At 37.8% G+C, this 19,548-nt stretch overlaps 1 long non-coding RNA gene across 3 annotated transcripts in view; it reads right to left on the bottom strand.

The window, feature by feature from the left end:
• LOC121135090 overlaps positions 1-12,906 on the bottom strand; it is a 34,588-nt gene extending 21,682 nt beyond the window's left edge. For all 3 annotated transcript variants that reach the window (XR_005872279.1, XR_005872281.1, XR_005872280.1), the window contains exons 1-3: positions 12,689-12,906; positions 12,469-12,577; positions 9,633-9,748 (exon numbers count right to left, since the gene is read on the bottom strand). This is a non-coding gene — a long non-coding RNA (uncharacterized LOC121135090). The remainder of the gene's footprint in view (positions 1-9,632; positions 9,749-12,468; positions 12,578-12,688) is intronic.
• Between the last annotated feature and the right edge of the window lie 6,642 nt (positions 12,907-19,548).

Genomic DNA, 19,548 nt, shown 5'->3' with positions numbered 1-19,548 from the left:
TAATCTGGAGAGACAAAGAGTGTAGCATGATGGATATAAAAATTAAAGAGAAATCTGGAACATAGAAGAGTAGAAGACACTCCACAGCTCCAGTGGTAGCTCTCAGAGAGTGGGGAACCCCAAGGAAGGCAGGCAAATGGTCTAGATTTCTTCATTTTTCTCCACAAGAAAGAAGATTGTTAGAACAATAAAATCAAGGGGTGGTAAAGGCTTTTTTGTTCTTTTAGAATCTTACATACTGAGTTGAATACCCAGGACACACAGAAGTGAGTCAACTCCAAGTTGTCATCTGAACTCCATACCCACTCTGTAGCATGGGAGCCCCATTCCATCAAACACAATACTTTAAACAAGCAAATACATAAATAACTGAAATAAAAATTTTAAAAACAGAAAGCCCGCTCATGAACTAAGGATAGATCCGGGTCCCACTGCCAGGGTTCCCAGAAACAGAGCAGGCTGCAAAACTGTCACCCATATGCACAGAGCCTGTTTCTGTCCCATGTGGGCTCTCCAGCTGTTGGTCTAGGGTCAATGAGCTCCTACAAGTTCTGTTCAACTGTCTCTACAGGTTTCACTGTCATGATCCAAACCCCCTCCATATAATCCCTCCTCCTTTTCTTAAATTGGGTGGGAGGTGGGGAGTAAGGTTAGGGGATCTGGGGTGGGAGTGGGGGACTTGGTCCTGTCTCAACTGAATGTTCACGTTTTGTTGAATCCCCGGGGGAGGCCTTACCCTTTCTGAGGGGTGGATTGGGGAAAGGTGGGGGAGTGGGATGAGGAGAGGGAGGGAGGACTGTGGTTTGCATGTAAAATGAATAAGAAAATACAGAGAACAACAGCAACAACAAAGTTAGAAAACAAAATGTAGCTATTTCTGTCTACAAGGAATTCATCACAATGCCAAAAGCTCTTGAAATAAAAGTCAGAGAATGGTAAACAGATATCTCAACAAGCAAAATGAAAAGGAAGCAGAGCTGGCTAGCCTCATATCTGACAAAAAAAGACAGAAAAACAAAGCTATACCTAAGATATGAAATCCTACCACAAGTAACAAAGGGAATCAATTTAAAAACATATATGTCTTCAAGTACATATCCACTTAACGTTGCTGCACCCAGCACTGAAATTAAATACTACTGAAAATAAACAGGAGGGAAGGGCCATGTACAAGTATAAATAGTGACTTCTATATCTTATATTCACTACTAGATAATCAAGATGAAAACCAACAACAAGAAGAAATGCCACACAATAAACAAATGAAAGTCTATTCAACAAATAATGATAGCAAAATTAGATATTCATCTTCACTCTGTGCAAAAATTTACTCAAGAGTAGATCGAAGACCTTAACTTAGAACCCCAAATACTGAAACTTTTTAAAGAAAATGTAAACAAGAAGACATCTTCTAAGTATTAGTATAGGCAAGAACTTTCTGAACTTCAAAAGTATGGAAACCAGCCCCAAGAAGCAACAGACAGAACCACATGAAATCACAGTTTCTGAAAATCATCAGCAAGGAGACAGAGAGCCCACAAACTAAGAAGAAAACTTTATTAACTCTACTTCAAATCAGGGGCTAATATAAAAAATATATAGAACTGTAAGTGCTAGTCAGTCAACAAATGGACTAGTGAAATGAATAGACTTATTCAAAAGAAAGCGATACAACTTCCTGATAAGTTCAACTTTCCTACTCATCAGAGAAAGCATAATTCAGTACTTTGAGGTGCCACCTCACCCCGGAAAGGAATGCTATCATCAAGAAATCTGACAACTACTGTTGGAGAGGAGGTAGGGAACATGGAACCTTATTCCATGATTTGGGAAATGTAAATTAGTATAGCGATTATGCAAATCCATATGAGAGTCCCTCAAAAAATTAAAAATACAACTATCATATGACCCAGCTATCCCATTCCTGGTCAATAGACTCTATATACTGCCAGAGAGACACTTGGTTATCAGTGTCAGTACTATTATATTCACAATAGCAAGGATATGAAATACTTGTCCTTCAGGATTTCAGGCTTGATTTTGTGAATCTCTCTTTGCTGTTGTCTCCTTCAGTTTGAATAGGAATATTTTATTATGTATCTATGCAAATTGGAAATTTATGATGTATGTTTCAAATTGTAATTGTCTTATAGTTAATGTTTGCCTGGAGTCTCAGAAAAGACTGCTTTTTGAACACTATCGTGGCTTTGAAGACAGTGGAGACTTTTGAAATAGAACCAGGTAGATTTTTTAATTATGAGACACTAATAAGTCTATGTGGGCAGGAAACAGAATTATTTTGTAGTTTGAAAGCGACATTTCTTTCAAAGGTTCACATGTTTCAACACTTGGTTTCTAGATGGAGCTACTGTTTTGGGAAGCTGTGGAAGCTTTGAATATGGAGTCTACCTCATAGATATAAATCAATAAGGATGGGTCTTGTAGCTGATAGCCAAATCCCACCCCTCTTGCTTTCTGCTTCCTGATCCTCCTAGACTAGTGGTTCTCAACCTATGCATCATGACACTTTGAGAAGTCAAATGATACTTTCACAGGAGTCACCTAAGACCATTGGAAAACACATGTATTTGCATTACAATCATAACAATCATTAGCAAAATTAGTTATGAGGTAGGAACAAAACTAACTTATGGTTGGGGGTCACCCCAACATGCATAACAGAATTAAAGAGTCACGGCATTAGGAATAGTGAGAACCTCTTTCGCAGACATTGACATGCCACATTATAAACTCTGCCTCCAAGTGGGCCTGTCCAAATTCAATGTCTTTCCAGGGTTACGGACTTTGCACTCTGGAACTCAGAGCCCACATATGACCTCTATCAAGCAGCTTGTGGTAGGTGTATAGTGACAGCATGAGATATGGATTGACTATAAAATATTTTGCACCTTTTTAGAGAATTATTCCTGTAAAGTTTTACTATCTTTGTATCTTTCTAAAGAGGCTCTAGTATTAGATTTCATTAGAATGTAATGGAAAAAGTCTTAGAACAGACCCTGGCATAGTTGATTGTATGATCCCATTTAATTCTATTTTACATATATAAATTGAATAGAAAAAGTGTTTTTTAGTCATCAAAGTAAAAGTGATAAAAATAAACATAAATGGATTATACTTTTCTGTGATGCTAATCTTGATCATTTATACTAGACTTCGACTCATTAGTAATAAAAATGCTACTTTATTTCTTCAACTTAGAATACCATGATCTTTTGAAGGGTTACAATATGGTCTGTATACTCCCACACATTTATGCTTAGCAGCCTCAGTTTGAAGAGGTTGCTTTATGCTGCTCTCAGTATAACAGACATAGTGATAGATGCTGGAAAAAAATGTGTTAGTGTCGGGGAGTGCATCTAAGTGTGGAGAGACTGGAGAATGATGAATGATACACAGCAAATTCAGTAAATAGGCTGTTTATTCCAAATACTCCACTTATTACCATAAAGTAAATTAAGCAATGTGGAAATTACCTAACCTGTTCTAACACCCTGCTTATCTTAATGTATTGTCTCAATATCACTTTCAAATAAAGATGTTTGAAATAGTATCTGCAATCTACATTTTTGATCTGCCTAAATAGCTGCTGGCTTCAGCAGAACATTAATGCAAATCTAATGTACCTGCTGGTATGATTAGCTGAGTCAAATGATGGCATTTAAGTAACACCTAAATAATCTTAATTAGGATCTTCAACTCATCTTAGCACTTAGAACTCTACAGATGGATAGTCTTAATTATCAGCCTTTTGATTAGGATAACAGCTCTAATCAAGATGATGTGGGCTGAAAGACAGGGTATCAGTAAATTAATGACTGCCGTAAAGAGGAAGCATGAGCAAAAAAAAAAATAGAATAGCTTTCTATGAGACATGATGACGTGTATGCAAGGGATTTGTGATAGAAGGAAGGTGGTCTGAGCAAGGAAGCTTGAATTGGGATTAAGGATGTACTCGGGTAGATCAAACCTCTCACTGACATTGATTACATTGTAATGTTATACAAGTCTTATATTCAAATCAAAACAATTAACATACAGGTTATGTCAATAGGGTGTCTTATTTCTATATTGGTATCCTAGTAAAATGGAGTGGGTTTGCCATGTGCCAGTCAAAACATATGGGAAATACCTTCTTAACTTGTTAAGGTAGCAATGATCTGATACATGAAACTCTGGAAAATTTCATATGCATAGCTAAGTTTCGTTTTAGTAAATATAAACTTCTGGATTTTAGCTCCCTAAAAAAGCAACTATGTGGCTAATTAGGCTGATATACATGGTAGAAAGTGTTTTCTTGGAGCTGGACATGGATTCCCTGTCTTCAAAGCTCTGCTAGCATTTAATAAATGGAAAACACGGCAAGAACTGCATTGACAATTTTTTTACACAGAACTGTACACTGATGTAGAAATAAGGAGATATTCACCAACCTTCTAAATGTCCTTGATTATCCAAGATCTGCAACATGAACAACACTATATCATACCACTTTCTACATGACCTGTGTCTGTCTTTACACCATGGTTCATTCCAAAGAGAGACCTTTTCGTCTACTCAAAGAAGGGTGATACAGGGAGGAAGTGGAAAGGGAGAGGGGAAGTAAGAAAAGGGGGAAGAGGAAGAGGAGAGGGATCTGCTTTGTAGATATTCCCTGAGATACTCTCTTTTTGGTATTTCTCTTCAAGCCCCTGTACCTGTGTGAATCCTATCAAGACCAGACACTGGATAACTTTCCAAACACTCACACTTACCACTGGATCTAAGCAGTATCAGTTTCACATTTGGAAATTCCACAAATCCACTGAACATCTCGACAATGATACAAATGGAGGTTAGCTGTGTCACCCATGTCTGCATGCAAAGCACAAGGGTCTTTGCATGTTAGAAGGAGACAGACCAGTCCCTGGCTGAAAAAAAATCAAGAGGAAGACAGTTCTCCGTGCTTGTCATTATGTTCACATGGGTTGGTTGGCAATCAGGAATTCAGTATATGTTTGCACACTGTATAAATGACAAATGTTCATTAAAACATCCTCTTAATGTTGTACCTAAACATCTTGTCTTAAAAAGCAGTAACAATGGTTTTCACAGTGAACACATGTGACCACAAAGCCATCACACAGAACCCAAAATGTTTTACCATGTAAAAGGGCAAACACAGCATACAAGATGGGGCTGATAGCACCTACCACCAAATCTGACAACCTGAGTTTGATCCCTTGCACCCACAGGGGAGGAAGTTAGAAGAGAATCCCACAAATTGTTCTCTGACCTCCTCCACATATGAATACGATCACACATTTTTTTCCATGTCCCTTGGGAAAGGCAGCGATGGAAACCATCACTTGCCACTGCTGATACTCTCAGCTTCATCCTCAAAGTCTCTATCAATATTATCTCTCTGTTTAGCTAATATCTCTTCATATAAGTCACCCTGACCCAGACCGATAGCTTGGAAAGCAGCATAGGATGGAAACAGGCCCTCTTCAAGTGGGTGTCAGTTAGGAGGCCTGGGCAGTCTATGGGGCCCCTGGTAATGGAACAGCATTTATACCTTGTGTACAAATGGACATTGGGAGCCCATTCACCATGAAAGGATATTCTCAGCCTAGACACGTGGGGAATGGTCTAGGCTCTGCCACAAATGATGCAACAGACTTTGATGATCCCCCATAGAAGCCCTTGCCCTTTCTATGTAGCAGAAGAGGGATGAAACGGGAGTCAGTGGGGGGCATAGGAGAATGGGAGGGAGAGGGAGCTGGAATGTGTAAAATTAGATTGTTTCTAATTTAAATTATTAAAAAGAAAAATATTTAAAGATTTAAAAAATTACACAATGGAGAGGGGCAGAGGGGTAGATGGGAGAGGGGTGATACAGAGGAGGAAGGGGAAACTATGGTTAGTATGTAAAATAAGTGTAAAAAGTTATTTAAATGAAATAAAAAGAAAAACTTGACAAAAAATAAGTCACCCTGAAATGGCCTTGGCTACCCTATCCTGTGTTATTTGTAAATGACCTCTTTGCTTTCAGAATCTTATCCTCTTTCTACCAACAGTCCTTTTCTGTACATTGGTATCCCACTCTAACATCTCCAGGTTCTCCAAACTTTTATTTTAATATATGGCAGGTACTCTTGCAAGGTACAAGCTATGTCTTTAAATAATGCATGTGCTCTGGACTGGGAGTATGGTTTGGTAGGCAAAGTGTTTCTTCTGAAAATGGGAAAAGATGGGTTAGATCCTCCAAAGCCACATAAGATACATATGATAGAATGCAATGTTAACTTCAGCTCTGGGATGGGAGCTCAATGGCCAGCCACCATAACTGAATCAGTTAGCTGTAAGTTTAATAAAGAGAGCATGTTTGAAAAGAAATAGGGTGAGAAGTGACAGTAGGTGGTGACATCTGATGTCAACCTCTGAGCTCTGCAAGCACACACATGAACACAAGGTCCATGTGTGTGCTCATGTGTACATACACACAAACACACACACATGCATATTAATTTATATCCACTATCTTCATTTCCATAATTATGCTCCAATCAGTAAGGCTCAGAAATTTGTGACTGGGACAGTTGGCATCTCCTCACCTTCCATCTATTGTCTAGCTCTGCCTTACAAAAATCTAGGAGCAGTTTTCTCAGTTATCCCTATTTCCAACTCAACTTCATCATCCTTTTCTTCGCCGTGTTAACTTCCCTTGTTGAACTTCAGTCAGCATGCAGGGTCAACTGTTGGCTTGCTAAAGCGAACACCCCACAGACCTGAAGACTGGAGTGCTAGACAACTGTAAGCAACAAAGAAAATAAAGACGTGGATAGCATCCCTCCAGGTGTTGTCTGGCAGCACAGACCGCATTAAGTGTCTGGCTTCTGGGAAATCTTCTTTTCTGTGTTACCATTTAAACATCACCTGTCTTCCTTTCCTTATTCTTTTCCTGAAATCCATAGTCAGACACAACAATGCCTGTGTGCTTTTCTTTTCAATGTGTGCTTACTTTGCAATGTCCTCTGTGTTTTATTCAGCTTAATCCCAGTTCTAAGTTGTATTTCTGTTCCGGCTGTGCGATCAGATTTTACAAAAATGCCTGACCATCACATTGAACTGATGGGAGATGTCATTCTGTAAAAATGTCTGTCTTATTGGTTGATGAATAAAGCACTGTTGGCCAATAGGGATGCAAGATAGGTGGGACTAGGAGTCAAGAAGGATTCTGGGAAATGTAGTCTATTGTGGGGGTTGCCATGTGATCCTGGGAAGAGAGAATGCAAGTCTGTCATTCTCAGTAAGATAAGACCTTGTAAAAATATATTTATTAGTAATAATGGGTTAATAATTAAGGCAGAGCTAGCCATTAAGAAACTATAGCAAACAGCCAACAGCTTGATAATTAATATAGTGTCTCGTGTGTTATTTGGTGGCTAAAGTGGCGCCGAGACCAAGGTGGGACCCGAAACATTGAACTTTTGGATATCACTTTGCATGAGAAGGCTTGTCCTCAGAAATTTCTCACTTATGCCTTCTGCTTCAACTTAAACATCATGTGTAAGAGAAGAATACATCCATTGAATGAACTCTTACAGCAGCTCAACCATTACACCATCATAGTACAAAAAGCGAGCCATGCCTTTCCTGGAGAGCAGGGAAGAACATATTTCATGACATGACTCTCTCTGTATATGGTGGGGAATACTCTGCAGAAATTAAAATTGACAGATATCTGAGTCCTTTATTGATACAAAGGTGTTTATAAGTAACCTTTGCACACACTCCTTGAACCATAAGTCATTAGTAGATTGTTTCTAATACCTAATCATGTAAATACTAGTAACATATCATTTTATTGTGCCACTGTGAGGTATAATACAAAATTAAGTTATTAGTAAATCTAATTCCATGAAGTGTATAAACTGCCTATGATACTCTTTCTTATTAACATATGTTTTGTTTCAGATGCAAATAAAATTTTATTTAAAACCTATTATAAAGAATATATATTATAAATGCTTATATCAGAATAAAGTCCTGATTTGTACATTGTGGTGGAATTTTTTATTAATATTTTGGACTAAAATTGCATTGGCATAGAAATGTATGTTTGTTTTTTTGTTTGTTTGTTTGTTTTGTTTTGTTTTTTTTGAGACAGAGTTTCTCTGTATTGTTTTGGAGGCTGTCCTGGAACTCTTTCTGTAGACCAGGCTGGCCTAGAACTCACAGAGATCCTACTGCCTCTGCCTCCTGAGTGCTGGGATTAAAGGCGTGCACAACCAATGCCTGGCCTTATGTTTATTTTTATCAGTCATTATGTCAGCTATTGTTAAGTAACTGACTGGCAACAATAAAACGCTTGTCATTATTAGCATATTCCTCTTATTGATATGATATGTACACGTTTAATCTTAGAATACAATATATCTTATCATTTTGAAAGCATTTTTTTCAAAATTGACAACTGATATATTTAAATAAAGTATACCCAAACATCTGAACATATTGGCAAACCAATTTTAATATCTTCTTCATTGATGACTTGTGATTTTCACATATCTTTGAGACATAGAGTCATGTTTTCTGTGTGTACAAGGGCAGATGGAAGTTGACGCCAAGACTTGAAAATGTTAGACAAAGATGTATGCCTCCTTATGATTTCCTAGGGGTCTACACAGGCCTTGAAATTTGCTGCATAATTGTCATTGGTCTTAATTAACAATCTGAGGACATCAGCATTCTTATCAAAAGCCTTTTGTGATTTCCCATTAGCTAATTAATTAAACTTGAACCGAATCTGGCATTAATCACAACATTCAAGGCATATCCTGTGACACATTTCCATGCCCCCTCGTTGGTCCCTCTAATGGGGGGACTCATTTGTACTTCCCAGCATTTTCTTCTTAAATGCTAGCTGTATACCTGCCACACTTATTTCCTTGATCCTTGGCCCTTGGTCCTTTATAATACAGGCTTCATTTAGACTTCCTCTCTTCCCATGAATTGCTGTTTTTCTAGCATATTTCAGGACCTACATTAAATGTTTTTAAGTATGAATATTTGCTGACATCATAAATTTTTTGATCTTGGATTTTTGTGCCATTTGACTTGTTTATGATTCTGTCCTAGGTAATAACCAAATGAGCATTTTGACAAAAATGATCATTTGATATTTATCTGGTAACTATGGTTACTGCTCTGTATCATTTTCTTATGACAGCATTTTGATTATAGCAAAGTACTCTGTGTGTGTGTAAAACAGAACTAGAGACAGCGTTGTTTCAGTGTAGATCAGTTATTGCTTTCAATCAAGGACTTGAGTTTGATTATCAGCACTGAAATGCAATAATAATCTTGGTTGCCTGATGGAAAATACAAGATGACAAATCCTTAAAGGAAAATCCCAAACTTTAAGTGGAACTTAAGATCTTTAAACTTATCGGTTTTAATTTGGAAGGAACAATTACCAGTGATCCAAAAATGGTATTAGAAATATACAAGCCTGGAAACACTGAAGCTTTTAAATGTTGAATCATGGTTCAAAATAAATCCAGATAAATAAAAGATTCAGTCGATGAATTCATATTTAAAAAAAAACACTGGGGAGTGTCTTGGCTTACTTCCATTGATGAAATGAGACAGCATAAGGGGTTGATTTGAGTTTATGACTCTCAGGTCACACACTCCATCTCTGAAAGCAAGGACAGGAGCTGAAGCGGGGACCTGGAAGCGGGAACTGAAACAGAGAGCATGAAGGAATGCTGCTTACTGTCTTGGTCCTCATAGCTTGCTCAGTTTGTCATGCATAACCCAGTCCTAACTGCCCTGCGATGGCCCAAGTTGTGGTGTGCTCGACCCCCCCCACACACACATTAATCATTAATCGAAAGAATGCCCCTTGTTGATTCCTGAGAATTTCTCTAACACCAGTTTTTTCCCTAGCCCCTAACGTCTCCCTCTATCAAGACATCTCTTTCATTGCTCTTCCCCTTCCCCCTGTCATTCCAACTTCGTCTTCTTGATCTCTCATGCCCTGTCCCCCACCCCCTCACTTCTGGTTGGGAAACACGGGACCAAATTAGACATTCCGAGTGTGGGTGACAGTTATGAAACGTCATCTTCTTGGGAGGAGTGGCATCCTGGCAGTGACACTAGGACCTATCCAGGAGGGACTTGGTCCTCCCTCAACTTGATATACTAGACTTTATTGACTCCCCAAGGAAGGCCTTACCCCCTCTGAAGAGTAGATGGGGGAAGGTGGGAGGTGGAAGGAAAAGGGGAGGGAGAAGGAACTGGGGTTTGCATGTAAAATGTAAAACAATTTTTGAAATAAAAAGGAATACCCCATAGATTTGTTCATAGGCCAATCTTATGAAAGGTTTTTTTTTCCAAGTAAGATTCCAACTTAACAGAGCATATAAGTTTCTGTCAAATTGATACAATCAAACCAGCACAAAGAAACACAAACAGTTTAACACAGTCTACAATTTCACTAATACAAAGCAAAAATATAATTTCTATGAGTCTAAATCAAGCTGAAAATTCAACAATTTAATATTTCATAATTGAAATAAATGACACAGTAGTATATGTCTAAATACAAAGAAATTCTGGGAAAACAAGCATATGATATACAAAGTGTAGTAAAAATTATTACCATATAAAAACACTGAATTTTACAAATGATACTAACTATTCTAAAAAGCCAAATTATTTCCTACCATTTTAATCTTGATTTTGTGTTGTTTCTTATGAAAGAAATTAGCATTACTCCAAAATACTTCTTCTATTTGGGTATTTTAGCTATAACTGCATCCCTTCATTTTTCTGAAAAAAAAAAAGCTGTCCAGAACCCACACTCACAAGCACCATTCATTTCCATGCTTCCTTTCTTTTGAAAGATTCGATACACTGATAATTATAAGTAGTCTAGTGAAAACAAGGGGGTTTAAGAATTAACACTACATCAAAGGACTAATTTTGCTTGTCACTGGATCATTGGTGTTCATGAATTCAAAGAATGCATACATTCATGCACACAGCAAACATATGAATTTTTCACCTTTCAAATGAAAGCCATATATACGGGATTACTTTGCACACTCCTGCAATATTGAAAACGCCATAGTGACTTTCATATAAAGTATTTCAAAAATGAAGTCCTGCTTGCTTAATGTTGATAATGAAATGTTTGGCATGTGGCATCCTGTCCGCTGATTATTGTTTTCAGATTACTTTCTGAAAAACTATATATTTAGGGTTTTTTGTTATCCACGTGTCTAGTAATGCCTAAGAATAGTTGACATCAAAAATAAACCATTGGTCACGAACTTTATCATATAATGGACCATTATTTCAGCTGCTAAAAGAAGGGAAAAAAGACATATTGCCAAAGTTTAAGAATTTTCCACCCGTGCACAACAAAGAGGGAGTACAGATAGGACGTGGGAAATTCGGGTCCCAAGTGCACTCATGGTTGTCTCTTGTTGCTGGTTTAATAAACAGTTACAGTCAGAATTGGATTCTTAAAATTGCTGCCAGAATAAGTCCCAATTTTGCATGCAGGCAAACCGCCACATGTACAAGTGACAAGGAATCATTGAAATAAATATGCTGTCCAATAGTAATATTTTCACAATTAAAGTACAAACTATTATGAAGTATACCTGGAACATCTGTAACTTTACTTGTCCAATTTATATCACCAATGCTGGCAACTGGGGGCTATCTTTTCAGTGAGCACTCATTACATCTCTCCTGTTGTTTGTCAGTCATTATGTTGAGGGACTTAAGAGAAAACATCAAGGGGCAAACATGATAGATGTGTTTCCATCATTGCTTCTGAGCTTTATTAGGATGCCAAAACTTCATTTTCCTTTATTTTTCTTTTGTATCAGAGATTATAATGAAATCATGTCATCCTGATTCCTTCCTTCCTTCCATACACTCCCATGTACTCCTCCTTGCTCTCCTTCAAATTCGGCCTCTTTTTTTCATTAGTTATTGTAATATCCATGCATACAAACAACACACACACACTCCTAAAGGTAACTGTCTCAATCTGTATAATGTTATTTTTATGGAAAACAACTTAGGTTTCTTCAAAGAGTTATCTTTTAAACTTTTATTTTATTGTGTTATGTATATGAGTGTTTGGTTGAACTTATGTAAACTATCACATGTATGTCCAGTGCCTATAGTGAGAAGAGGGTAAGAGATTCCCTAGAAGATGGGTTACTGACATTTGTGAGCATATCTGTGGGTAATGGGAACCAAACCCGGGTCCTCTGCAAGAGCAACAAGTGTTCTTAACCACTGAATCATCTTTCCCATGCCAGAATGCCACAAATTCTTTTAAGTAGGTGGTAGACTCATATTACACATGCATTCATTAATTTTGTGATTTTTCAGACAATTTAATACATTATCCCATTTCAGACATTTTTATCAACTTACTTCATATGAACTTCAAGGTCAGAGCTGGCATAGTGGTACAGCCATGATTTGGGCACCGAAAAGAGGATGTTGCTGGGTCTGAAGAATGTATGGGATACATAGTGGAATTCTATTCATAAAAATGTAAAAATAACATGAATTAATAAGTAAATAAGAAACACATGCAAAAACTACAGGAAAAAAACACAAGGAAAGATGATAATAGAGAGTACCAACTTACAAGGTTGATCCAAGGAAAGCAAACAAGTTTTTCTTTTGAATATCAGTGTTGTCCTCAGTGAAAAATTCTGATATTTTCCTTCATATTACAACACGGATGCAAAAATAACCATAAGCAGATAGACATTAGTGAAACCAGAACCATCTGAAGTACTCCAAAGCACACATCGCAATTTTAGTCCATGTTCATCATCACTTTGATTCTCAGTGTAGTGGGAGACTAGGAACTCTGGAGGATTATCAAATAACTTTCAGGGATTCTAAAACATCAAGTCACATTTATGATAAAAACAATTCTCATTATTACCCTCTGCCAGGGTGTGGTCACTTCCATACTTCACTGCACTGGAAGTCCAAGGAGTGAATGGCTCTGCCACGGCTTGTCACAGTAGGTTCACACACCAGGGACAAAGAGAAGAGCCAGCTCTCATCACAATGAACTCACAAAATCTTTCAAGTTCCTTTCCTTAATTAAACCTGGAGCTGAGGTTACATGCGGCTAGGGTACCTGTGGATGTGTCTAATTCCAGCATCCCAGGAAGTTTCCATTATCTACAAAAAGCTCACATTCCTGAACCCTGAGTCAGGTAAACTCTCCTCATGGATCCTCAGGTGAATGTGAAGGAACGAGTCATAGACCCTAAGGTTAATCAGATTTGGGGACTGCCATGCAGTTCATTTTGTATTGATCGTAAAATAAACAATAATTTTTGACATTTATTTCATTTTATATACTGTTAATATTATAGATACAGTTTGTACGGACAAAGCTCTTTGGAGCCCTTTGGGACTTGCTTCACAATATGAAGACCTTGAAAATTAGCCATGAGGCATCAGAATTTTTCTTTTAAATGTCTGGGAGGAGGTGAATAAACACAAGGTTAAATTTACTCCCTTCCTTTCATTGTAGTGCGAAATTCCGGGAAACTTGATAGAAGCCAGACTTCCTCCCAGCACCTTCTGAATAAGGAGGAACAGGAGGCCTCTGTGTCTCCTAAAATTTTCAATTGGCTGTGTGAGCTTTCATAATCGCCCACCCCCATAACTTCTCTATGAAGTCCTTCTAAATATGAATTTTTCCTCTTTCGAATTTTCTCTGCTTCATATTTTCTATTTATTTTTACATTTTTAAAATTTATTTTGGATGCACTCTTATTTACATATCAACCTCCCAATTCCCTCGCCCTCCCATGCTACCCACTGACCCCACAGCCCACCCCCCACCCAATCCCTAGGAATAGTTAGGCCCTCCACAGGGGATCATCAAAGTCCATCACATCATGTGGAGGAGGGCCCAAGCTCTCCTTCCCATATCTGGGCTGCAATAGTATCCCTCCATAGGGAATGGGATCCCAGGTCCATTTGTGCTCTAGGGATAAACACTGGCTCTACTGTTAGAGGTCCCATAGACTTCCCTGGACTCCTAGCTGGCACCCACATTCAGAGGGCTTGGTTCAGTCCAATGTTCGTTCCCCAGCTTTATGACTAGGGTCTCTGTGCTCTCACTAGGTAAGGGCAACTGTTTCTGAGCTTTTATCCAACATGGTCTTGGCTCCTTTGCTCATCCCTCCTCCCTCTCCACAACTGGAATCCAGGAGTATGACTCAGTGTTTAGCTGTGCATGCCTATTTCTGTTTCAATCAGCTACTGGATGAAGGCACTAGTAATGGTAACCAAGGTAGTCATGAATCTCATCATAGGGGAAGGGCATCAAAGGCAGTGTCTCCACTACTGCCTAGATTCTTAGTTGAGGTCATCACTGTGAATCACCTAATATTTCCCCTGTGCCAGTCTTCTATCCAAATCTGTACTGGCTTCCTTTATCAAGGCATCTCCTTTCTTACCCTCCTCCCCTGTCTCAGTCCTCCTGTTCTCCTCCATCCCTCCCCTTCTCCCCTTCTCCTCTTCCCAGCCTCCTTCTCCCCCCATGCTCCCAATTTGCTCTGGGGTTCTTGTCCCCCTCCCCTTCTTCAGGGGACCATACTTTATTTTCATGGAGTCCTCCTTGTTTCCTAGCTTCTCTAGCAGTATGGATTGTATGCTGGTAATCCTTTGCTCTATGTCTAAAAACCATATATGAGTGAGTACATACCATGTTTGTAGTTTTGTGAATGGGTTACCTGGCTCAAGGTGATTTCTTCTAGTTCCATCCGTTTGTCTGTGAATTTCAAGATTCTATTGTTTCTTTTCTGCTGAGTAGTACTCCATTGTGTAAATGTACAACATTTTCTCCATCCATTCTTCAGTTGAGGGGCATCTAGGTTGCTTCCAGGTTATGACTATTATAAACAACACTGCTATGAACATAGTTGAACATATGTCCTTGTTGTGTGAATGTGCACTCTTTGATTATATGCCCAAGAGAGGAATTGCTGTATCTTGAGGTAGACTGATTCCTATTTTCCTGAAAAACTACCATACTGATTTCCAAAGTGGCCATAAAAGTTTTCACTCCCACCAGCAATAGAGGAGTGTTCCTCTTTCTCCACATCCTCTCCAGCATAGACTGTCATTTGTGTTTTTTATTTTAGCCATTCTGTCAGGTGTAAGATGGTTTCTGAGTTGTTTCGAGTTGCATTTCCCTGATGGCTAAGGATGTTGAACATTTTCTAAGTGTCTTTCAGCCATTTTAGATTCCTCTATTGAGAATTCTGTTTTGCCACACACAAAACTTAAGTCCAAACTGATCAAAGATCCCAACATAAATCCAGCCACACCGAACCTCTTAGAAGAGACAGTGGGAGGTTCCCTTGAATGAATTGGTACAGGAGACTGATTCCTGAACATAATACTAGTAGCACGGACACTGAGATCGACAATTAATACATGGGACCTCCTGAAACTGAAAAGCTTCTGCAAGGCAAAGGACACAGTCAACAAAACAAAACGACAACCCACAGAATGGGAAAAGATATTCACCAACCCCACATCTGACAGAGGTCCGATCTCCAAAGTATAAATGGATTCAAGAAGCTAGTCACCAAAACATCAAACAATCCAATTAAAAAGTGGGATGCAGAACTAAATAGAGAATTCTCTGCGTATTTTCTATCAGACAATTTCCACTTAACTAAAAGTGGGTTTCCATTGCTCACTATGGAACTTTAATTTCCCTTACATCTTAGTACTTTACGGTTCTTGTTTCCAAAGTTGTTCTATAATGAACTCAGTGGGGATAGATAGTGGTCTGGTCTTCTACTGGAGACACTATACCTTCAAAAATATTTTATTTAGATGGAATACTGAAGCAACATTTTATCTTTAATTGGAAGCAAGACAGTACCCATGGCAAGGTACATTACAAACGTGTGAATAAATAACCATTGGTTCTTAAAACTGCTTGATATCACCACAAATATGCACAGCACAGCTGATTCTACTCCATATGTGTGCAAACTGAATGCAGAAATTAAAACTCACTTCTTTTACATAGCAATCATGATTCTTATAACATGGCATATACACAATATTATCATTTATTTGTTTCCAAAGCTTCAGTATGTATAATGTGGGGTGCTCACATGTAGTACTCTGAGGTAACCAGCACTTGGCAGATATATATTAATATTTGAACTGTATATGTTTGTAAACTGCAGTCGGGAGACTCAGATCCCAGAACTGCTACTGAAGACTTTGGAACTAATTTTGTTTTGATAACACTCATTTGAAGTTGCATGCGATACTAAGCCGTTTACTCTGATGTAGAATTTTCCAGCACTTCAATCCAAACATTTAAAAAGGAAAAAAAAATAGTGGGGCAAGACCCATACCTATAGGATGACTGAACACAGACGACAAACTCCAAAAAAAGAAAATAATGTCGATAAAGTTGTTACAGAGACGTCACAGTGGGAATCACAGAAGCTCACACAGCCAGTTGGAAACTTCAGTGGACACAGAGATTTTCTCCTCTTTATTCAGGAGGTACTTGAAGAAATCTGGCTTCTCTCAAGTTTCCTGAAACTTAACTATCAGGAAAGTGATGATGTGGATATTTATGCTAATGAACATGGCCACACATTTACAGAGTTGTGCACCTTACCTAACAAAATTCCATAAACTATTTAGCCACATTTACCTATCAAAATTAACTTTATAGCCATACACTATTTCTATTTTATCCCAAAATTTCAAAATATTTCCCATACACATATTGTTTTGTTGAATGGCAATCAAACTGCAGTCATGTAAGTGTACATTCATAGTAGCTGTTATTCACATTATATTCTCCATATACGTTGCTGATAAGATGACAAGTCAGAAGTAGAATAAATGGGCTAAATCAGGTAAAAATTTCCAAATGTTATTGTAAAATAACACCTAATTAACTTTACATTATACTTAAGAGACAAAAAAATCTGCCATCCATAGAAAGGTAATGAATTGTTAGTTAGGTAAACATACATTTATAATCTATGAAATCAGTAATTAAATGGGAACTTAAATGTTCTTACATGTTTGCACACCATAAAATTGCAGTATTTTCGCACACACTAATTAATTCATATTTAACATACACTCCTGTATGCTTGATTAAATGTCAATTAGGTGCCTGTGTGTGAAAAACCAGCCATCACAATATTTGTGGAAACATTAAGATAAATCTCACAATTTTGTTCCTGCTAAAAATTTTATATTGGTCTAAATGTCAACTCCAGTTTTTTAACATTTTATGGCATTATCATATAGAATCCAAAACCCAGCTCATGGCATAATTCAAGACAACTGTTAACATCAAGTGCTATAATAAGGGGAAAAGCAATAGTTTTCTGACTAATAGGACTGACTTTTGGATAAATTTAGGCATTTTGCTGGTTTGTCTCCTCGTACCCATGGCTGCATTTTTAACATCATTATTTTATCCATGTCTTCCTTTTAATGAACACAAGTTTGGCCAAGGAAATTTTTTTCTTAATTACATTTAATATAAAATTTATGACCATGCAGATTAATAAGCATGGTATTTGCTGTGTACCTATCTTCAATTCTACATGTATTCTGAGAGATTATAATTTCTTCCAGATAATTCAATATTAGTGAGTCTGGATTCTAAATTTCTTTGATTTACCTCTCATTATTTATATCTCTTTGAAAAATGGCATGTATGAGCGTGTGCATGCCTATACATAATCAATAAAAGAAAAGAAAGGACACAGTTGGGGCAGGCTCAGTAAAGAGTGTTTACTGTTCTTGTAGAGGACTCACGTTCTCAGGACCCACACTGCTGGCCGTCATCTGTAACTCCATTTCTAGGACACCAAACACTATCTTTTGTCCTCCACAGAGTCTTGAATGCACGTGATGCCACCAAACACTAATGGGATCACAGATATGTAGATACCTTTAAAAATAATTCTATTAACTAATAATTAATTAAAATTACAAATATTAAAAAGGGACAGAGATATAAGCAAACCTTTACTGACCCTTTGGCTGTGAAACTGTAGCTCGTGTTCCTCATCGTTAAACTGGTCACTAGTTAAAATAGGTCCATTAAAAGCCAAATGCTAATCTGTGGTGGGAAATGGCTGTCAATAAACTATGACAATGACATTTCCATGAGAAAAAAGAACCTGTAATTGCAGACACTTAGGAATGCTGCTGTGCCTTTAAAGTGAAGACCAGAATCCACAGAGCTGTAAGAAATCACACACACACACACACACACACACACATACAGAGAGAGAGAGAGAGAGAGAGAGAGAGAGAGAGAGAGAGAGAGAGAGAGAGAGAGAGAGAGAGAGAGAGAGGTTTGGATCACACAACATTGTTTTAACAATAGTTTCATGTCTGTAGGTAATGCAGCAATAGCATTTTTTCACCATTTTCCACCTTTGAGTGCTGTATATACATCAACCATGCCATCTTTCTATGTTTCATAAGTCATATAATAACCAGTAGAGATGAGAAAAATATCTGATTTTGTATTTTCTTTCTTGAGTATTTATCTACATATGTAGAATCAGAAATGTCCTTGAGTACCTACTGATGGGTGTGTATTTAATTGGAAGTCACTTGCTGATTAAGGCATGGTTGTATTATAATAGGTTGTAATATTTCACATTTAGCACATGCAAACATCATCAGTGAGCTACTAGTATTCCCAAAACAGCAAACCATTTTGAAATAGCACTCCATGTTTTTGAGATGAATAACTATAAGGCACTTTCTTGGTTAGATTCCAAACTGAGTATGTCATACTGTATAAATTGCTAGAACCATGTTATATTTTTGGCCAGAAATCAGATCTCAACAAAATGTATTTCGATTTAACCTTTTTAATGCTTTGTGATATCAAAATGCAGTTACATAGTGTATGTACTCCCTCCCCTTTCCACTTTCCAGTGGAAGACCTCCCTAGCATCCCCTCATCCAAGTATTCATCATGGCTGTTCTCTAGAGCAGCAAGCTACATGAGAGACTGAAGCAATATGACAACCACTGACTGATGAGTGTTGCTGACCTGAAGGACATCAGGCAAGAAAGCCGTGTACCATCCAAGTTGCGCCATTCCACATTAGCACAATTACCTCTCAAAGAGCCACTCGTGTTTTCCATAATTTAATGTAAAAGCAGTCTGTCCTAGGGTAACAACAAAAACAGGAATTTATCACTGCTCCCCACTCCATTCTCTGTTCTCTTCTAGAACATCTCATGGCAGCAGAGGCTCATTAATCTTAGTTTATAAGATCATTTGGATAGCACCAAGGGAAGCTTTGCAAAGAGCCAGACATTAAAGTAATTGTATTGTGTATTCAGAAACCATATTCTAGAAGTGATATATAATACATTATGAAAATTCTGTTCCTATACTTGATTCATTTATAATCTTTTGCCAAACAATCCCCCCTCTTTCAATGT

The sequence above is a fragment of the Mesocricetus auratus genome, unplaced genomic scaffold (genome assembly GCF_017639785.1).
Source record: "Mesocricetus auratus isolate SY011 unplaced genomic scaffold, BCM_Maur_2.0 Super-Scaffold_100031, whole genome shotgun sequence".
NCBI lineage: Eukaryota > Metazoa > Chordata > Mammalia > Rodentia > Cricetidae > Mesocricetus > Mesocricetus auratus.
The sequence above is the reverse complement of the archived record's forward strand: the minus strand, read 5'-3'. Positions and strand labels throughout refer to the sequence as shown.